We start from the raw sequence: 18708 nt of genomic DNA, 5'->3' as shown, positions 1-18708 counted from the left end.
AGGTGGCACCACAGCTATAACCAAAGCTACTGAGGTTGCAATGCTGCTAAGCCATGAGGCAACTCCTCATGACATTTATTTATTAAAAACAATTTGAAAAGCATATATATTTTATACTTTGTGAAAACTTCACAGGCATGCACCAGTTTTGAAGGGCATTTTCCTGTGTGTGAAAGGAGAGAGAGAGAGATTAGATTTGCAATGGCCACAGTCTTGCCATACAACAGCCAATTTTTATAGTTAGGTGAACAAGCTTATAAATCAGGATCTTGCTTATACTGCTTATCTAGAAGGATAAGCATGTATTTGATGAAGTACAAAATATATGCTGAATCTGAGTAGTAGAAATCTAAAGTATATGAACTTATAGAACTGTATGCATATTTTTCTACACTTACAGTCATTAATATCTTCAACAAGTTTATAGATTTAGAGAAAACACAGATACCATTACACCGCATTTTTAGCCTCTTGTAACACATTTTGTGGGGTAGATCTTTGGGGACTGCGCACCAGCAGTATAAGGTACCATATTCTCTGCTATCCTGATGGGAGCACAGTAATGCACTGAAGGCTCTGAAATAACTCAGAGCAATACTTCTGTCTCCTGTCCCCAGCCCAGCCCAGGCTTCTTACACTATCATGAAAACCATATTCCTGTACTTACCTCAGGCTCTTACTTCAGAGTACAATGTGGCCTAGAGGAACTAAAAGATTAAAGATGGGACTGTAGGAAAACAGGATTTAGAACCCAGGAAAATGTTTCCACGACTGAACACGCACCTATGCTACAAGCCAGAAATTTCCACCCTAGAGTACCCAAGAGAAATGAGAACATATAGTCACATAAAGACTTGTAGTGACTCTACTTGTCATGGTCAAAAGGTGGAAACAGCTGTCTATCAACAGGTGAATGGATAAAGAAAATGCATTCATTACATTTAAGGTAATACTACTTGACAATAAAAAGAAATGACCTACAGAGGTATATGGAATAATAGACCAACAAGGAACTGCTATACAGCTCAGAGAACTCTACCCAATATTCTGTGATAATCTATGTGGGAAAAGAATCTGAAAGAGAATGTATGTGTGTACATGTAATAACTGAATCACTTTGTTAAACAGCAGAAATTATCACAACCTTGTAAATCAACTATACTTCAATAAAACTTCAAAAATTGGAAAAAAAAACTATGCTGATAAAGGTAAAAAATTAACACTTTTGTAAAGCATTAAATTATTTGTGTACAGCAAAAAAAAAAAGAAATGAACTACTGATACTCGAAATGGTATGACAGAATCTTGAACAGTGTAGATATGAACATTTCCATTTATATGAAGTTTTAGAACAAGCAAAACTAACCTGTCCTGAAAAAAAAAATCACAACAGTAGGACAGAAGTGGAATTGACTGGGAAGAGATGCAAGAAAACGTTCTGAGTGATGAGAAATGGTTGGGGTTCCACAGGAGTATTGATTTGCGAAGAGTATCAAATTGTACACTTAAAACTTGGGACTTTCACTGTATGTTTAGTTTTTTCACTGTATATAACTTTTACAGTTGAAGTTTTAAGTCAACTACACTTTAATAAAAATTTTTAAAAATATAGGATGGATTGATGGATGGATAGAAAGGATATGTGATGACACAAATAGCAAAAATTAGGTGTCAAAACAATCTCAATTTTAAAAAGTAACAATTATGGATATCAAGCATCCACAATTAAGTAGCTAATTAAAGGATCAATTTTTAGTTAGAATTTCAAAATTCACCCATCCTATTTTCCCTTGTGCTGCTGCTTGATGCTTAATAGACCTGTGGCAAGTGGATAACAACAGCCCTTACCTTGCACAGACACCACCACCCACTTAAAGGGGCTTTATAGTGCATTTTATTTGCTCTAAACATTAACTTATAAGTGAGTCTCCCAAGGCTCAAGAACAACCTCAGGTCAAGAAGATTTAAAACTCAGATAGTGGAGAATAAGAATTTCTCAATCTGGAAAGAAACATTTTCAAATTCTGAAATTCTATGAAATTAATATAGCCAAAAAGTCCCTGGGTTCCTTAGAACGAATTCTGAAAACAAAAGTCTGGCTCATAAAGAATTATGAAGGCTGAGGTTTTACTGTACAGCACAGGAAACTATATCCAATCTCTTGGGAAAAAATAAGATGGAAGATAATATGACGAAAAGGGTGTGTGTGTGTGTGTGTGTGTGTGTGTGTGTGTGTGTGTGTATGAATGACTGGGTCATTTTGCTATACAGCAGAAATTGGCACATCATTGCAAATCAACTACACTTTAATTAAAAAAACAAAAAATTTAAAGTAAAAAATTTTTTAAAATTATAAAGATGATCTTACCTCCTTGATAGGTCTTAAGAGTTCCCTCACAAATGCTAGCAGCCCTGAGCTATGGGAAGGACACTTTTAAGATCTCCTTTAGCAGATACCTCTCAACATCTGAAATGTTTTTTGGTTCTCAGCACATGCCATAAAGTTCACCTATCCACAGGATCTTCATCACTTTTACTTTTCTTTCTTTTCATACAAATAAAGACCCCAAACTTTCTTGATTTTGCCTTCTTTTTTTATTTTTAATTTTTTTTCCACTGTTCAGCATGGGGACCAAATTACACATATATGTATACATACTTTTTCCTCCCATTGTTGTGTTGCGATGGACTTTGCCTTCTTTATGATTTATTTTGTTCTAGAATTTAGAGAAAAATTGCTGTGTCATGCAGAATCCAAACACCCCATCTGACACAGTGAGCGGTAAAGTCATTTGTGAACGGGTCAAATTTGCCCTGGTTGTGCCCTGGCCCTGAAATTCATCTACTTCCCCAAGGTAGAGCAGTACAGAAATTGCTGGGTTTCGCTCTTTCCTAAGTCCAACCCCTTAATAATGTCTCATAAATCATCACAATACTCAAAAGTCCTTCCTTGGAGGAAATTTAGAGTAGGAAATTTTAAAACTCTCTTAGCAAAAGGAACTCAACTCTCCAATACAGACAATTCAGAATTAGTCCAAAACTAAGGATTTATCTTTATAACTACTAGGATAAAACCCAGATGAAGATTAGAAATAGCATTCTTTCATTGCTCTCTGCTCTTTTGTAGAGTTATTTATTCTGGCTTTGATGGATTTATCTCAAGGGAATGTAAAACTGAAAGTTAAAACAAAATTGAGTGGCAGATGTAACTCTGACAGCATTTCTGTTTTTTCAGAGGGATGGCTAAAATTGAAGAAATGTCCCTGAATTCAATTAATTGTTCTCCTTTTATGAAACAGCCTGCTCAGTGGACATTTCATATTTCCCAGAGACTTAAGTTTTGATTTATTCAAAATAATCTTTAGCCTTTGATATTCAAGAAAATGACACTGATACTGAACATTCCATATAAATTATGGGAGAGTCAGAGAACTCAGCTTCCTACTAACCTTCCATATCCTTGAATCAGAAAATATTCCAAACATAAAACCTTTCTCACTCTTAATCCATGAATTTAAGGAAGTGTGGAGACCTAACTGTAAATTGTCTGGATGCTGTCAGTGCCCCATCGACCAGGCAATTCTGAATCTTGAATGCTAGCCTTGTACAATGAATTTTCCAGGACCAACTTTGATGGATGTAAAACTTCCTCAATCAGCTGACAAGGCTGAGAACTCCTTTATCTGAGTGTGTGTATGCATGATATGCAGAAGAGAAGTGTTCACAAAACAGATGGGAGGTGGTCTTGTCACTTCATTTTTTTATATACCTCCTCTTCTAACTACTTGTAATGAACCAGCTCTGCAAGCAAATCCTAACTACCAAATGCCGTAAGATTTTGCAGTGATTCGAAAGCATCTATTAAGCTGCTACTGTGTACAGGAGCCAGAAGAAATAGCTACTTAAGACATGTCTGTGGCCTTGAGAAGCTTGTAACTGCAATATATGATCAGCTGGGAGGCCAAAGAGATTTTGTGTATAGCTTCTCAGGTGTTGAATTCTTCATAATAAAATCAATAGGAAAGCGTTTTGTCAGGATGCCTCTAAGTTCTCTTGTAGAGCCAAAATCCTGTGGTCACAAGAATTCATTATACTGTCTTAGATGTATTAGACTTTTTGAAGCTAGAAGAAGGGCCAGTAGCCCAGTTTAACATAGCTAGAGTTTTTCTCCTGTGTGGGTAACCTGGGAATTGAAGAATAACAAAGTCATCTCCACCACTTTCTTTTAGCAAACTTAGCCCACTTTGAGTCCTCAGTAATAACAAGTTTCAATTTCCTAGTGGTTCCACTACCTTCTATTTCAACTCATAGCATGTCTGCTCCTCTTCCTTCAGCCTCTGGCTTTGGTAAGTGGTGGCCTGGGCAACCTTATGGAATCAACAAATTGCTTTCTTTGTGCAGGTTGCTGTGCTTCTGAGTTGCTTTACCACTTGAGTGCCTCACTTTTGAATGCCTCGACAAGATCTAACCAGGGCCAGTCTCCTCTCTCCTGTGGGGAGCATCCTGTTTCCTGGAGTTCTCATGCCACGACATGCCACCCCACACATCACCGGCCCACAGAGTGCTGCCTTCCTCTGAGTCAAGTGCTAATCTTTGATCCAGTCAGCTGTGCCCCCAAGGAGGACATCTCTGTGTCCAGGGTAAGGCCCTCTCTCTACCTATGTTCTTTAGAAACAGGATATGGAGTTAAGTGGCATTAAGATAAAACCTAATATACCTAGATACCATATATTTTTCTCAGACTGTAATTATACCATCATCAGCTTACATCTCATTTGGCATATGCATAGGAGGAAATTTAGAAAATTTGGTTGGGCTTCCCATACAGCAAAGACAAAATGAAGAAGTCTTCCCTTTTTTTTTTTTTTGGCCATGCTGACAGCATGCAAAAGTTTCCTGGCCAGGGATCAAACCCATGCCAGAGCAGTAATCAGAGCCACAGCAGTGACAAAGCCAGATCCTCAATCTACTAGGCCACCAGGAAACTCCCAGGAAGTCCTCATTGCTATATTAAGAATACCACCTCAAAAATTTCACACTTAAAACCAAAAGTTAAAAGGAACAAGATTTTAAAACTCACTGCCTTTTCAAACGATGAGCTCAAAGTTATTAACATAATAAAAATGAAGATGTAGTTTCTGGATGAAAAATCTAAATGTTAAAAAAAATAATCTAGCCACAAAGATCAGAAACATTTATCAGAGGGGCTTATGTTTCTGATAAATATTTAAGTGTGTAATGCAGAAACACTGAGAACAATAAATACTTTATAGCTGGCACTTTGTCAAACCTATAAGTGGCTCTGCCTTAGAATTTTACATCATCACTGAATTTACAGTCATTTGATAAGTGGAACAGGACAAGAATTACTTCTTTCTAAATCTAACCCAGGTAATAAATCTAACATCAGGATTCTTCTTATTGTCTGTTATCATCTGATGACAATGCCTTTTACCTTCATTGTCTTGGCAGAAATATGCTATGTAAAATTATAATGTCATATCACTCAGAGTGATTTAACACTATCCAGCCCATACCATTTTAATCAATCAAAATTGTCGCTTTTTAGTGTAATGATTTTGTGGTGGATTCCCTGTGTTTAATATGATATATAGTCCTATCTACCCATTGATTTACTATTCTCTTCCAAAGTCGAATGGCCCAGGAGGCTGTTCTTGCTTTTGGACATCTCTGGAATTAGCAAACAAGAATAATTTGCACTAATAAAAATGCTAATTTCCATGGCACAATGAAAGTGGGAAAAATATCTTAAGTGACAGTAGCTGCAGCTACTTTCAAGTGCAAATAAAAGATGGTTTTTGTAAATTAAAACCACAGAAGACCTAGAGCATTTTCCTCTGTATCCTAACATGATCAAGGCTTCTGTAATACTATAACCAGGTACCTCAGAACATGATTTTTTCTTTCAATTCTATCAAGGAAACTTGGGAACAGCCAAAGTATTCCCTTTAATAAATTCAGACCTACATTGTACAAAGAAAGGAATACAAAAATACAATGCCTTTTAAAATTGCACCCAAAAAAATAAAACACATGGGTATATACCTGACCAAGGAAGGGAAAGACTTATATGCTGAGAACCATAAAACATTAATCAAGGAAATTAAAGAGGATTCAAAGAAATGGAAAGATATCCCATGCTCCTGGGTTGGAAAAATTAATATCGTAAAAATGGCCATACTACCCAAAGCAATCTACAGATTCAATGCAATCCCTACAAAATCACCCAGGACATTTTTCAAAGAAGTAGAACAATCCAAAATTTATATAAAAACATAAAAGACCTAGAATTGCCAAAGCAATTCTGAGGAACAAAAACTAAGCAGGAGGCATAACTCTCCCAGACGTCAGGCAATATTACAAAGCCACAGTCATCAATACAGTGTGGTACTTGTACCAAAACAGACAGACAGACCAATGGAACAGAATAGAGAACCCAGAAATAAACCCAGACACCTATGGTCCATTACTCTTTGACAAAGGAGGCAAGAACATAAAATGAGAAAAAGACAGTCTTTTCAACAAATATTGCTGGTAAACTTGGACAGCTACATGCAAATCAATGAAACTAGAACACACCCTCACACCATGCACAAAAATAAACTCGAAATGGCTTAAAGACTTAAATATAAGACAAGACACCATCAAAGTCCTGGAAGAGAACATAGGTAAAACATTCTCTGACAAGCTTTTGCTCAGCAAAGGAAACCAAAAAGAAAACAAAAAGACAACTTAGAATAGGAGAAAATAGTTTCAAATGATGCAACTGACAAGGGCTTAATCTCTAAAATATACAAACAACTTACACAACTCAACAGCAAAAAAGCCAACAACCCAATGGAAAAATGGCCAAAGACCTGAATAGACATTTCTCCAAGGAAGATATACAGATGGCCAGCAAGCACATGAAAAAATGTCCACCATCCCTGATTATAAGAGAAATGCAAATCAAAACTACCACAAGACACCACCTCATACCAGTTAGAATGGCCATCATTAAAAATTCCACAAAACAATGCTGGAGGGGGTGTGGAGAAAAGGGAACCCTTCTGCACTGTTGGTGGGAATGTAAGGTGGTTTCCCATTATAACTGGTTTACAGTGTTCCATCAGTTTTCTACTGTACAGCATGGTGACCCAGTTACACATACATGTATACACTATGGAGAATAGTATGAAACCTTAGAAAACTATGCATAGAACTCCCATATGACCCAGCAATCCCACTCTTGGGCATATATCTGTGCAAAACTTTCCTTAAAAAAGACACATGCACCCCCGCATGTTCATTGCAGCACTATTCACAATAGCCAAGACATGGAAACAACCTAAACATCCATCTACAGATGACTGGATTAGGAAGATGTGGTATATATACACAATGGAACACTACTCAGCCATTAAAAAAGAACAAAATAATGCCATTTGCAGCAACATGGATGGAACTAGAGACTCTCATACTGAGTAAAGTGAGTCAGAAGGAGAAAGACAAATACCATATTTTATATCTGTACTCTAATATATGGCACAAATGAACCTTTCCACAGAAAAGAAAATCATGGACTTGGGGAATAGACTTGTGGTTGCCAAGGGGGAAGGGGAAGGAGTGGGATGGATTGGGGGCTTGAGGATAATAGATGCAGACTAGTGCCTTTGGAATGGATTATCAATGAGATCCTGCTATTTAGCACTGGAAACTATGTCTAGTCACTTATGATGGAGCAGGATAATGTGAGAAAAAAGAATGTATACATGTATGTGTAACTGGGTCACCATTGCTGTACAGTAGAAAACTGACGGGACACTGTAAACCAGCTATAATGGAAAAAGAAATCATTATATAAAAATTTTTTTAAATTGAAAGACAGTTTAAGTGATTCCTTAACATTTATAAACCTTTTCTACTAGTGATAAGCTAATAAAAATCAACCTCAGTTCCCATTACTCACGCATTTAGCATTTACTACAATGCAATAACAATCAACTACAAAATCTCAGTAATTTTTGGCTCATGCTCTGGACCCCAGATACAGTTATTTAGGGACCCAGAGGCCCAAGGACCCAGGCCACATACTCCACATAGGTCACCAGAGAGTCCCTGAGGAAGCCTGGTTTGCAGAGGCCCCACCACCTCATAGCTGCACCTTCTGGAATATAAAGCCCCCTAGGACCCAGGGGAAGAGGAAAACAGAGCTGCAAGTCTTGAGATAGTAATCACATGACTAAATTACAAGTCTGCTGTGCCCATAACCCATTGGCCAGAACTAATTACATAGCTTTTCCCAATGGCAAGGTTGGGAGAAAATACTATCCTCCTCTATGCTTACAAAAAGAAAACAGATTATGGAGGAGCTCAAGAAGTCACAAACTTACATGTTTGTAAAGAATAAAGATTTCTAGGTTTATTAGGGGTAACTCCCCTTATTAGAATCTTGAGAAGCATGTATGTCCCCTGGAATCTATAACACTAACACTCAGAGAGAAAATTACTTATATGACACCTGTTAAGATTAACAACTGATTCCATTATTTAAGCTGCCATATATGTTTAAATAAGAGGAAAGCAAATATTCTGCATATAGTTTAAGCTTAAAAATACTTATCTTTAAAACATTTTAGGAGTTCCCTTCATGGCTCAGTGGTTAACAAATCCAACTAGGATCCATGGGGATACAGGTTTGATCCCTGGCTTCACTCAGTGGGTTAAGGATCTGGCATTGCCATGAGTGGTGGTGTATATTGCAGACGCAGCTCAGATCCCATGTTGCTATGGCTGTGGTGTAGGCCAGTGGCTGCAGCTCCGATTTGACCCCTAGCCTGGGATCCTCCATGTACCTCGAGTGCAGTCCTAAAAAGGAAAAAGCAAAAAATAAAATATTTTAAACCTAGCTCCAACGTGCAAAGTAATAAAAATTATTTAAAGTAAAACTTTTCTTTTTGACACCCAGTCATCCAAATTCTGGCTATCCCAATTACATAAAGACATAAAGACAGATTTTAAGCATAAAAATACTAATAAGAAATCTAAGATTCCAAGATTTTCAATGTAACCTTAGCAGAATGAGTTGAGCTTCTTTAAACTTGTTCAAGTAGTTTCCTTTCCCACTGTAACTGACCACACCAGTCAGCCTGGGTGCTGTCACTGCAGTTCCCAGTAGGCAGAGTCAACAGCTCTTAGGCTGAGCTGGCTCCACAAGAGTCCCCAGTACTGATGGGGGAGAAGAATATGAGTTTATTTATTCATTCAACAAATATTTATTGAATACCTGCTTTTCACCAAGCAATCTGCCATACTCTGAATGTGTAGCAATAAGTGAAATCAACAACAACAACAACAAATTCTCTCTTGGACCTCACATGCCAGTGAATGGGAGAGCAAACAAGATTAAGAGAAACCATAAAGCAAACCAACAAATAAAGAGGATAATTCCACATAAGGATGAATGAGATGAAGAAAAGTCAAAAAAACATAACAAAAAAAAAAAAAAGACAGGGGAGTTGGGAGCTATTTGGAGTGGATGGCTAGAAAAGGTCTCTGAGGATATGACATTTGATCTGAGAAGCTGATACCCAGAATGGAGAACCTATACTTCTGTTTCATTATCAGCTTCTGCCCACAAAAGATGCTAAGGTTATACACAATGCAGCAACTGTGAATAGCCTTGCCTTCCTAACAACTGATGTCATCAGAAAAAAAAAATCACAATTTGTTATAGAATATGAAGCTCTTACTTGTTTTCTTTAAGCATTTCTGCAGTGTTTGCGGCGAGAGAGAGCTAAGCTTATAACAAAGGGAGGAACATAATTTTTGCTGTCTCTATAACTGCAATAGTTTTCTACTGTCAGCCAAGCATGGCCTATGTTTCCCACTATTCTTCCTGTTTTGTTCTGGGTGAGAGTGGCACAAGGGAAATGTGAATGAGATTTGGGGAGGCAAAACTGAGGCAGAAGCCGTTATGCTATGGTATATGTACCAAATGAACTTATGAATATTGCTCAATAGATTTAGATACTACCAAACAGGTTTTTTAAGTGTTCATAATAAAACAAAATGAGAAGAGAGATGGGAACTCAAGAAGGAACTTTTGTGAATAGAATTTAGAGAAATTAAGGAAGAGTTTTTAAGCATTAAATATATTTACTAAATTGCTATGATTGACATTTTATGTTATTGGGTCATCCCATTCAAGAGCATGGTGTCTTTCAGATTAGTTAATGGACTTCAATATATGTTATAGTCTTCTTCAAATAGACAAAAAAGCATTCTATTTATCCCCTGCTAAGTGACTGGAATATTTTATAAGAAGTAATTTAAAATACACACACACACACACACACACACATATTGCTTGGCTAAATGATTTAAAATAAAATGCTGACTAGAGGCAAGAGCAGGAAAACCCCATCTGCAAATTACAAACCAGCCTCTGTTTACACTTTACACAAACTGTCTCTTCAGCAAATTGCCTCTGTCTTAATTAGAAGTCACAAGTAACATTAGTAGTGAAACAAAGTGTTGGGTCCCCACTCTGGATATCAACTTCATAATTTTTTAAAATTTTATTCTGAAAAGTCATAAATGCAATCATTTTCATTTGGAAGATTCCATAATCAAGAACTAACACAAATCTTTCAAGAGACAGTACAAACAGGAAGGAGAAAAGCATATGAATGTTACTGTTTTTCTGGTAATTGGTCTGTAGCTCTAGTCATTTTGTCCTATTTTCAAGACATATAAGAGGATATCAGTTGGTTAGCTAAATAGTTCCAATCAAGATATTTCAGGGAATCCCTGAATACCAAATTATCTTGTAATTTTATATTAGAGTATTTTAGGGTAGGGATGAACTTAAGAGACCTGTATCTGAGACATTTAAACTCCACTTGATTTTATTATGTATCCTTCCAATAAACATGTAATCCAACCAAAGCTGAATTAAGATGTGGGTAAACTAGACAGCTGCCCAGAGTGCCAGGCCAGAACAGACACCAAATATTCCCTAAAATATACTGAAAACATGGCACCAGTATATTGAGGTTTAATATATGACTCCTTATATAACTGTCAAATTATAAGTGAATCCTGTCCTCATTTAGTTCCTGTTCATTGAAGGTATGTATGTCCAGAAAAAAATATATATATATATATATATGTAATTCATAATCCGTACCATGTTTTATGGAGAATAGATCATTTCAAGTGGAGAAATGTGTAGTAGCTATTTTTTTAAAAAGACACAGTTTGGCGGTTGCTAGAGGAGGGGTGTGGGAGGTGGGCAAAATGGGTGAAGGAGATCAAAAAGTAAAAATTTCATTTATAAAATAAATAAGTCACAGGGATGTAATGTACATCATGGTGACTACAGTTAATAATACTGTATTTCATATTTGAAACTGTCTAAGGTAATAGATCTTAAGTCCTCATTGTAAGAACATACATTGTAACTATGAATGGTGATGTATGTTAACCAAACTTGCTGAGGTGATCATTTTTGCACTATATGCATATACAGATCATTATGTTGTACACTGAGATGAATATAATGTTATTTGCCAATTATACCTCAATAAAAAAGAGAAGAAAAAGACTGTCAGGCGGAAAGAAAAATTCTACTCATTTTAATGGGACTTCTGACATACTTGAGGAAAATATTAATATTTACCAGCCAATATAACAAGTTATTAATTTTAAAAAGTAATATTTACTAGCCAGTGTATACATCAGTTAACCAATTTTTTTGTCAGAATAGGAAGGAAGGAAATAAGGAAGGAAGAAAGAGATAGAAGAAAGAAAGGAAGAAAGAGATAGAAGGAAGGAAGGAAGGAAAGGAAGAAAGGGAGGTAGGAGGGAAGGAAGGAAGGAAGGAAGAAAGAGAGAGAGAGAGAGAAAGAAAGAAAGAAAGAAAGAAAGAAAGAAAGAAAGAAAGAAAGAAAGAAAGAAAGAAAGAAAGAAAGAAAGAAAGAAAGAAAGAAAGAAAGAGAAAGAAAGAAAGAAAGAAAGAAAGAAAGAAAGAAAGAAAGAAAGAAAGAAAGAAAGAAAAGAAAAGAAAGAAAGAAAGAGAAGAAAGAAAGAGAGAGAGAGAGAAAGAAAGAAAGAAAGAAAGAAAGAAAGAAAGAAAGAAAGAAAGAAAGAAAGAAAGAAAGAAAGAAAGAAAGAAAGAAAGAAAGAAAAAGAAAACGAACGAACGGAGGGAGGGAGGGAGGAAGGAAGGGAAAGAAAGATCTATGACTTTGTCTCTCAGGACTAAACATTCCCATGACTTTCAAAACTGGCTTCATTAACATGGTTTCAAATCCTCTCCCAGTGATGGTCATGCTCCTGCTCCTGAAGCCACAGCCCTCACTGATTAAGAAAATAGTTCACATCCATCCCACCAAGAGGACGTCCAGAAACATCCCCATCTCCTTCCTTATACCATAGTTTTAAAACAGGTAAAAATTGTACTAGCTTTTTTTTTTTAGCAGCCTCATCATCCTGTTGCCTTATAAGTTAGCTTTCTATAAGTAATCTTTTAATATTACCTTTTTTACATTCAAAGTTCAAAATACTTAATTAGAAAAACAGACACCTGTTTAATTAAGAGGGAACCTGCTAAAGTCATTTTTACTCTGCCCCAAAATACATGAATTAGACTTTCCTAGTGTGTAATATATTTATTCTGACTGCTTAAATTAAAAATTTCTCAAAAGAAATGTTTTTATACCTACCAATTTAATTAATATTTCCATCATTGTGAGAAGTATCTTTTATTACCAATGTTTAATTCACTCATCAGTACACTAATGATAACTGTATTACCATATCAGCTTCTAACAGTTAGTGTGTCAGTGACAGGCATCATAAAGTTAAATAGATAACTAATATTCAAAGAGACTGCAGTAAAAAAATTATTGTGGTAATTACCAATGTCAAAAGTAAAGAGTTTTATTCAAATCATTTTCTTGGGTTCCTACATTTTCATTTAAAAGGAGTTTGAGAAATCACAGAGAAAGTTGCTGCTTTCAACATCAAATGTAAGTCTAATTAGTGCTTTTTTACTACAATTAATAACAATTATTTATGCTCAGCATTCTTTAAATTGGCATAAATAAATTCTCCTGTTTTCTCGCTTCACATCACTCTTTGCCTGCTGTTTCTAACTAACATTTGGCAACAGTGAAGAGTGTTTGCTTGCAAAATATAATTACCATTCTTACTGTCCTGGAGTTTCCTCATGACTAAACAGAGTAGATATCTGAAGAGATTTCCAATTCCCTCTATTGCTTGTGTTGTGGCTTTTAACAGATTCTGAAAGATGTCATTGGTTTTGTATGACAGTATCTCATAGTGTAAGCTCATACAAAATTTGCTTTCCATCAGTGCTCTATTTATTTTAACACAAATTTCCCTTTGTCCTCCTATTGAAATTGGATTTTCAGAAACAAATAATTTTCTTTGAATAGTACTTCATAATTTTCTGGCTGCATTAATATCCTTTGGTATTTGTTAGAGGTGAAAATTATTATACGAGTATTAAATCAGTATGCACTTGTTCCTTTCCTTAACCAAGATCATAAAGACGAATCCTTACTCATGCCGTGATACCTCAAAATAGTAGAATAAATAATATAATAGTACAATGAAAAGAACAGTGGACTACAAATCAGAACACTTCAGCTGGAATTCTGATCTCCCCCCCACTCCAATTTACTAGCTGTAGAATCATGCACACATTACTTAAACTCTCTCAGTCTTCACTCCTTTAGTTACAAAATCATAATGAATGTGCCAGCTAAACTGAATGTGGCATGTGATAGAAAACACATGGGGTCAAGGACAACTGAGAGATTTGAGGTCTAAGAAAATTAAAGTATGATTTTGCTATTTAATGAGATAAATAGGGCAAGAAAATATTTAAGGACAGGTTTGAGGGTTTGGTTTTTTTGGGGAGCATGTGAAATCTGAAAGATCTATAATATATCAAAGAAGAGATAACAAGACAGCAATGGGCTATGCAAGTCTAGAGTTCAAGAAAAATATCAGAACTGAAGATAGAAGGATTATTCATGTAATATGTTAATAATTGTATTTCCACCCACTATGCACCAAACAGTGCTGCAGATAAGTTATTTATTCCTCAAGACAAGCCTTTGAGTTAATAATGGGTATTATTACCATTATTATTTTTTTCTAATTCCTAGTACAGTGTCTGGTTATGTGAGCTACCAAAATATTTTTTGAATGAATTTTTAAACTTATGAACAAAGTCAAGACTCAGAAAAAAAAAAACTGACCACAACTAGTAAGCAGCAGAACCAGGATCAAAATCAAGTTTGTCCCTAATTCCAAATGGCTATTCTTGCCTTTACTGCAGAGATAATATCAACTGCAAAGCAAAATCCCCACTCATTAGTTTATTTAATCATCACAATAACCACTTCAGGAAGGAGCAGAGACTGAGGCTCAGAGACACTGAAGTGACTTGATACTAGTAAGCATCTTGTCAACGTGCCAGGACTTTCTATCACTCACAGCCAAGAGTAAACCTCCCAACCTAAAGATAATGACCATGGAAAACCCTCTACTGCAGGTCCTTCGGAAAACTTGTTCTCAGGCTTTAGCAGACACCATGAGCCACCAGAATTCAACACATTTTATCATGTATAACGTGACAAGATGGCTGTTACAGTAACCATGTATTTTCTTCTTACTTTTTTTCAAGACTCAAAAGAGGAGTTCCCATTGAGGCTCAGTGGTTTAAGAGCGAACCTGACAGTCACGGTGATGATGCAGATCCCTGGCTTCACTCACTGGGTTAAGCTCACAGATGTGGCTCAGGTCTGGTGTCGCTGTGGCTGTAGGATAAGCTGACAGCTGCAGCTCTCATTCGACCCCTGACCCCTAGCCCAGGAATTTCCATATGCTGCAGGTATGGCCAATAAAAAAAAAAAAAAAAAAAAAAAAAAAAAAAAAAAAAAAGACTCAAAAGAATGAGAGATGTTGTTTTCATCTCCCTACCAGAAAGAAAAGGAACTTCAGACTCTTTGAGGGCTGGGGGCTCTCTGGCCAAAGGGAAAGTTAACAAGGCTCCATTTCAAAAATGTTCTACTTGTAAGAGACCATTGGGTCTGCAGAGGATGGGAAATGGCATTATGGGGGCAGGAGAATAATCTCTCTGAGTGTGGAAAAAATGGAAGGCATTTGGGTGTGGGAGGGGTGGTGGCCTCTCCTTTTTGCACCCAGTGCCCTGGATGAGGGGGAAGGTTTTGGAGTGGTTCTTAGGAAGTGAGGTAGTGGGCTCTTCACTCTTCCTCCAACTCTTCACATGGCTGGTTGGACACTTTATCCAGGCCCCTATCACACATCAAGCCTAACCACTGGGAAATATCCACCTCCCACACCCCACCATCACCTTCTCCTCCCTTATCTGCTTTGTATTACTCTCCAGTGCTAATCTCAACCTGAAATGTTATAACATACATATTGCACCCATATGCTTATGTATTTATTAATATAGGGGCTTACTGTTCTTTTCACTTGCTAGAATTTATGCCCTTTGAAGGCAGGGATTTGGGTTTTTTCAACATTATATAACTAACACCCAGTAGATAATCAACAAATATTTGTTAAATGATTAGCTTCCCCATATCATTGGAAGGACATGAAAGATACAGATGTAATTTTTAGGAACTCCCCAAAATTTATTTTAACTTCTTCAGATTTTTATATTTTTGTTAAATAGTGTGTGTAGAAATAAATTTTAAAACATACATGTTAGGTGAAAAAAATAAAAAGAACAACCAGAAATCACTACTTAGCTTAAGAAATGGAACAGTTCAGGAGTTCCCGCTTGTGGTGCAGTGGGTTAAGGATCCAACTGCAGTGTCTCGGTTCGCTGCAGAGTTGCAGATTCCATCCCTGGCCCAGAGCAGTGAGCTAAGGACTCCACGTTGCTGCAGCTGTGCTGTAGTTGCAACTGCAGCTTGGATTCAATCCCTGGCCAGGGAATTTCCATATGCTGTGGGCGTGGCCATAAAAAAAGAGAGAGAGGGGGAAAAAAAAGAAATGGAAGAGTTTAGTAACTTTAAAATACTTTGTGGAGTTCCTGTCGTTACTCAGCGGAAAGGAATCTGACTGGTGTCCATGAGGACACAGGTTCAATCCCTGGCCTCGCTCAGTAGGTTAAAGATCTGGCATTGCCATGAGCTGTGGTATAGGTGACAGATGCAGCTCGGATCTGGCATTGCTATGGCTGTGGCATAGGCCAGAGGCTACAACTCCTATTGGACCCCTAGCCTGGGAACCTCCATATGCCACAGGTGTGGACCTAAAAAGACACACACACACACACACACACACACACACACACACACACACACACAAAGTACTTTGTGCCTCTTCCCCATAAGGAATTACTACCATGAATTTTTTTTTCATCCACCTGCTTTTCTTTATAATTTACATGTTTATATCTCTTTAAAATATTGTTGACTTTTTCCTGTTTTTAACTTTTTATAGATGACCCAAATGCTGTGTATCTTTCAACTTGTTTCTCCAGCACAATATTATTTGACAGATGAACTCACATATTGCTTTTAGCCATGGTCCCTTATTTTTACTTTTTCATTGTATTCTATTGAATGAAAACCACAATAAAGTCATCTAGGTTTTATACTGCAAGATGTTCAAGTTGTCTCCAATTTTTTGCTAGTACAGACAATTGCATAAAATTCTTATACTTGTCTATACTAAACATGTACAAGAGTTGCCCTAATATATTTGCTATAAAGAAGAATTTGGGGTCACAGGAGATGTATAGACTGAATTTCATAGAATAATGTCACATTGTCTTCCAACTTGGGTGTACCCAGAACTAGAATTCAGCAGGTACACACCAGTATGGCTTCACCAGTTTGTAAAATATTGAAATAATTCCACACTTAATAAATTGCTACCACCCTGGGTCCCTTGAGGGTTCCCCTGCAGTTCATATGGCCATAGGGTGACTAAACTATTTTGGCTTGCCTGGAACTGATAGGATTTGGGCTACACAGGATGTTTGGTTTTAAAGCAAAAAAAGTTCCCAGCAAACCGGGACAGGTTGGTTGCACTACCTGGCCAGCCTCCTAGATGTCAGAGACCTTCACAATTCAGTGACTAAAGGGTCAATGCCTGACCCAGTGACTAACATTGTGACTGTTGCCTGTGGTTACACCTGTTTATACTCCTACAGCAGCTTATGTGTTTCATGTTTTCACCATCATGTGTTATAGTCCTTATTTTTAATTTTTGCTACCTAAGAGTATAAAATGTTATCTCATGCTAATATTAATTTTCATTTTCCTAATGTGATTGATCATGTTCCATAGGATAACTGGCTATTTATGTGGCTTGATGAAAAAAAAATCACTATGTCAGAGAGGAAAGAATATGAGCAGGCTAGGTAAAATGGTTCAAGACCAGAGCTTTGAAGAGATTTCCTCTCCTAGTTGTGCTTAGAGTGGGAGCCCTGCATCTCCAAATTGGCCATCAAAGCTTGCACCATGAGTATCCATCACAATGGCAAAAAACAAATTAAAGGAAAATCAGAAGCACTTCCCTAATGTTTTCAGGTTGGATAGGCCACCTTGTCATCCTATGCCATACTTAAAAAGGAGAGAGCAACAAACTATGATTAAGATTGAATATTTAGCCAAACTAAGGTGGATAATAAGCACATGGATTTTATCTGACCTAGAAATATATATCAATACAATACTGCCTGCACCTTCATCTTGGGGGTCCTATGTATACTCCGTATACCAGACTCCCCTGACCACCAAACTGGACACAATAAAATCTGCTCTAAAAGTATAATCCATGTAAATTAGTATACATCTAAAATCTGAGTAATAATTAGCATAGTCTTGAAAGGTAAAACAAATCTAGAGGAAGTTAGACTTAAAGTAAAACACCACAGCTGGCCATCTCATCTTTTAAGACATTTTAATTATGTCTTGGGAAGAGGGGTTGGCTCAGTAAAGGTAACTGACAAAGTTTCCATGTAATTGCTGCATCGGACGTGTGATCTCTTAAATGTGGGACATTTTCCTAGTTCAGAAAGTGTTTGCCCATGGTGAGAAGAATACAGCATGATTTTAACCTTGATCAACAATATTTCTGTGGCTTTTACATTCTATTGAATTAGACATTCATGATCTTTCTACAACTTTAGTGTATAATAAATTTTTTCCTTGCTTTCACAATGTCCTGTTTCAAAGAAAAATAATTTCTTGAGCAGTGTTTCCAGTGCATTATGCATAAACATTTTGGTACATAAGTAGTGAGGGCAGAGGCCATAGGGGAGCTGGAATAGGAGAATAACTAGCTCACAAAACCAGATAGAAGCTTACTCCTGGGTAACATAATTTAAGAGGTTTAGAAAAGATCTGTCCAATCCCAAAATATCTCCTAACTCCTTGTTTCAATGCCTGGAATTTCATCACTAGACCGTAATTATTAGGCCCCGAAATTTCTCACCAAGAGCATCCTACATATTTCTTTTTTGAAAGCCACTATTTTTAGAATATGTGACTCAAAAATAACAGTGGGTGAGAAGGGAGTTTGGGAGAAAGAAAGCTGCACCATCCAACTCAGGGGTAAGTTCTTACAATTCTTCTAAATCTTCCTTATGCTCCTATTCAATTGACTGAAGAAGTATGAAAGAAT

The 18708-nt window shown here is 36.8% G+C and overlaps 1 long non-coding RNA gene across 2 annotated transcripts in view; it reads right to left on the bottom strand.

Annotated features, from left to right (window-relative positions):
* Window positions 1–18708, bottom strand: part of LOC146405643 (uncharacterized) — a 96464-nt gene that overhangs the window by 4973 nt on the left and 72783 nt on the right. The gene's annotated exons all lie outside the window — the stretch shown is intronic.

This window comes from Sus scrofa, chromosome 2, assembly GCF_054392235.1.
Source record: "Sus scrofa isolate SSC_HxYL_T2T_F1_AM1 chromosome 2, Sscrofa_HxYL_maternal_Yorkshire_Landrace_v2.0, whole genome shotgun sequence".
Taxonomy (NCBI): Eukaryota; Metazoa; Chordata; class Mammalia; order Artiodactyla; family Suidae; genus Sus; species Sus scrofa.
Note: the sequence above shows the minus strand (reverse complement) of the source record. Positions and strands in the feature narration are given on the sequence as shown.